The sequence below is a fragment of the Triticum dicoccoides genome, chromosome 2A (assembly GCF_002162155.2).
Source record: "Triticum dicoccoides isolate Atlit2015 ecotype Zavitan chromosome 2A, WEW_v2.0, whole genome shotgun sequence".
Classification (NCBI taxonomy): Eukaryota; Viridiplantae; Streptophyta; class Magnoliopsida; order Poales; family Poaceae; genus Triticum; species Triticum dicoccoides.
This window is the reverse complement of record NC_041382.1, coordinates 391,771,712-391,776,106: the sequence shown is the minus strand read 5'-3', so window position 1 is coordinate 391,776,106 and position 4,395 is coordinate 391,771,712.

Genomic DNA, 4,395 nt, shown 5'->3' with positions numbered 1-4,395 from the left:
AGGACTTTTCCTTTTAATAGCAATGTGCCCGTGCGTTGCGACGGATCCAAAGTAGTAGAATAGTAGTATTTGTTCACAAACTTGAAAGAAATCACTATTGTTTTGATATACTCCTAATATATTACTCCCTACGTACCTAAATATTTGTCTTTTTTGAGATTTCATATGGACTATCACATACGGATTATATAGACATATTCTAGTGTTTCTAGCAAGATGCCCGCGCGTTGCATGAAGTTGATGGAAAAGGTAAGCACAACTTATGATGGAGTACTAGTTATAGTGATGCATATAATTAAGCAAAGGGATCGCACATGTCGGTATTGACTGGAACGGGAATGCAACAGCACAGTAAGAATTAAGGCCATGATGATGCGATCACAGTGGTGGTTACAGAAGGCAAGAAGAAAGATGGATCCACGAACGTACGACCTCCTCCTCCTCAACTTAGTGCGCCAGGCCACCGACCGGCGGCTAAGGAGCGGCGGCTTTTGTGGCGAGGTTGAGGTGCTTCTCAGCAAAGGCATCCAAGGCTTCCAGCCGGTTGAGGAAGGTCAATGTCATAGCGTCCTCAATGGCCTTGTAGAAACCTATGTACACGATTTGCTCGTACACCTGGATGTGTAGGTTGACAAATTCTTGCAGGGCGAGGCGCCTCGCGGCGAGCACGACCTCCAGGTGGACATTCTTCGTGGCGTCGGCGGGCAGTCGCAGGGCCACCAGTGCTTGAAAGAGGCTCCGGCCATGGAGGCCGATTAGGGTGGCAGGAAATGAGGAGCCCGGGCGCGCGGGCTGGAGGAGTATGGCGATGTCATCCGCGAGCTTCTTGAGGACGGTGAACTTGTTGCTTGTGGCAACGATCATCTGGTCCAACTGGGAGTCGTAGTTGGCGTCGACGGCGGCCATCCACCAGCCGGTCTCTAACACCGTCCGGAGACGATCCTCGGCGCCATGCCGCAGGCCTGCGTTGTGGACCATTTGGCGCAGCCGCTGGCCGCTCACGCGCATCGCCGCCATGGGTCTAGAGTGAGCTCTTTTGCGCTTAGTGTAGGTGCTTAGGCAAATGCTTAGGTGCGTACGATGTGGTAGATGCATTGGAATGGAGGGGCGCCTTTATATGAGGGCAATGAGGGCAAATTGCGTTGCATTCACATCGTGCAACCTCTTTTCCCGGACCTCCTCCCATTACTTCCCTCATGCATTAATTGAAGGAGGATGCATTGGCCGTTCAACATATCGGGAACCGCTACTCCCTCCCTCGTCTTTATTAAAGCCGTATCGGGAACTGCGCCGCCCGCTGTCAAATCGAATACTCCCTCCGTCTAGGTGAGTATTAAGTCATCTTACGAAAACCAAATAGTAAACACATAGGCGTGGTGCATTAACTCTCACATTGTTTCTTATTTTTTGACATAAATAGAGGAATCAACGAAGAAGAGATGTGTGGCTTGTATGCTTTTAATGACTTGAGACTATCAAGCATGACATGCAGTGGTTAGTTCATTGCACAAGAACAAATACAACCCACGTCAGCACACACGCATCTTATAGCATCATATCCAATGGCTATAAAAGATGAATGAGACCAAATTATATCTCATCTAGATGAGTTCTAGCAAAACTCTATTAATAATACTTAGTACTCCTGCGCCATGTATCATATATTAGTATCATGTAGTACATTATTTATTGCCATGTATGACACATAGTTCACGAGCGCTCTCTATATGTACCACCTTTTTTTTTAATTTCAAGTTTTGCTCCACGGCGCAATCCATCGATACTACTACTGTACAAAAGTGGAGTATATACATTTTTTAAAAGGCTAGAGGGCGGGGCAGTCTAGCTCGGTCGGTTTCACGAGAGGCAAGGGCCTTTGTGATTTGATGGCTCATTAATGCTGTCAAATCGAATAGTACTGCGTCGCCCGCTACATGCCCGGCGCCTCCATTAAACCCCTCCGTTAAACCCGCATGCAAACCGAGAATCCTACTCCGGCCACACATCCATTCATGAGCGGGCCGGAATTAAACGCAACACCGGCCGAGCTCCTCCCGTCTGCCCTCAGTTTAAACGAGGCCAGACGTCGGCCAAGCTCCTATAGTCTGCCCTCTATTTACACGAGGCCAGACAGACAGCGGGCAAGAATCGCACCCCTCCGCCGGTCTCCCATCTCCTCCTTCACCATTTTCTCCACTCTTCCTATGGCTTCCGATGAGCTGTTCTTTGGCATATTACCCGGCTGGGTGGCCTGCCGAGCCCTCCGGATATGGGCGAGGCCGCTTGGTGCTTCACCAACCTCGCTTGGCCCGACGGAGCCAGTTGCCACCCCAAGCAGGCACGTGGTTCAGCAACTCGCCGCTCCAGTTCAGCTCAATGAGGAGTGGCGAGTTGCTCCACGCAGGCACGGCGGCGAGCATGCCGGTATGGGCATTTTGCTGCCGCGTCGTACCGCACCACCAGTGTCTGCGGTGGCCGCGCCTCCCGTGTCTGTGGGCGCGCCTCCCGTGCCTGTGGCAGCGCCCTGCAGGTAGAGACAGAAGCCGGGTGCATGGAGAGTGATGAGTCGGTGGCCAGCTTCTCCGTGTCCGCCGCCATCATCGAGGAGAAGTAGAACACGGGAGGCCGCCGCCACTTGGGACCCATGAAGGCCACCGCCGAGGCGACGACCGCGGATTCAGGTGGTTTCTTTGCTACCTCGTCTCTTCCGAGGACCTTCATCGACCCCGCAAGTGTCTGACGGACATGAGGAAGACAAAGGGATCCGTGCGCGGCCATTTAGAACTAAAATAAGTCTAGATATATCCATTTCTAGGACAAGTATTTCCGGACCGAGGGAGTATTAATTATACAAGAGAGCCGGATTGGCACCTCTTAGTTCATGTAAATGTAATGAATCCATCATGTTTATATGAAGATCCGGCTTTTTTGTACGAAATCCTTCATGCTTATATGAAATCAGTCTGTGTTTGCACAAATTTCATCTGGTTGGTTAGAGTTGTAAAAATGTATGCCGCTGGCGTTTGATGTCATCCTCCGCGGAAGGAAGCGGGAGGAAATTTGCCGGCTACCGTTGGAGATGCTCTTTATGCTAGAAATAATAGAGTGACATCCAATCTATTTGAGTTAATTTCCTGTATGTTGTCCCTCTATAAAAAGTTAATTGCATGTACAATGTACACGTGACTTGCAGGGTGGCTACAGCTTCGTACAGAAAGTTAAAAAGAAACAAGTCCATCCTTAATATTCTAAGTACTCTGTGGGTTCCACTATCAGTACAGTAGCGAAAGAAGTATATATTAAATAAGTAGAGTAATATATAATATAAAAATCTAAAGTTAAAAGACAGAATTCGAACTCATGTCATCGCATTGCGAGCATCCAGCGCTAACCAGCCCAACACATTTTTGTTGTAGACCATGCTGGAGATATATCTCCATGTCTACTCTTATATATACTCCATTCGTTCCTAAATATTTGTCTTTTTCATATTTCAAATGGACTACCACATACGGATGTGTATGTAGACATATTTTAGAGTGTAGATTCACTCATTTTGCTACGTATGTCTTTTCAGGAAGGGGTCAGATTTGTCCTTGATTTATTTATGAGGTATCCAGATGGCACTGCACCGCCAAGAGAAGAGGGTAACATCAAAATTATGGACTACTTTTTTGAGTATGTTGGTAAGGTCCGGTCATAGTCACTTGTTGAAATCTCTAAAAAGACAAATACTCCCTCCGTCCGGAAATACTTGTCATCAAAATGGATAAAAGAAAATGTATCTAGACGTATTTTAGTTTTAGATACATCTCTTTTTATCCATTTTGATGACAAGTATTTTCGGACGGGGGGAGTAGAAAACAGAGTTGGTGATGATGGTGTGCGTGCCATCCTGCAATATAGGCCGTCGAATTTATATCTAACGGATAGGAAAGAAACTATGGCAATTTTGCAAAAATATACCCACACGTCTCTCCACGTTCGCATGTAAGGCCTTCCCTCATTCATCCTTTTCTCTCACAAGATAAACTACTCATACAAATGCATCTTGATGTTTCGTGCAACGCAGGGCAGCTAGCTAATTTCTTTTAAAATAGTTGCTGCGATAATTGGGTTGAAGTGATATATTTTATGTCTGCCCCAAATGATTTCAGATTCACTAGTAGTAACAAAGAAAAGGTTGCCTTGTTAAACTAAAGGAAACAGGGTGAAAACTATCACATGAGGCCGGTAAAAACAAGGCACACTGGGTTCAGCGTCATCGTCACTACAGCTGTGCGCGCGCGAGAAGTCTACATATCGAGGGGGCTACCGGGCGAGGCACCGAGACACAATGTTTGAGAGAGAAACCAATTGACAGATTATGATCAGATCGAGTTGTCACCCTTCTAC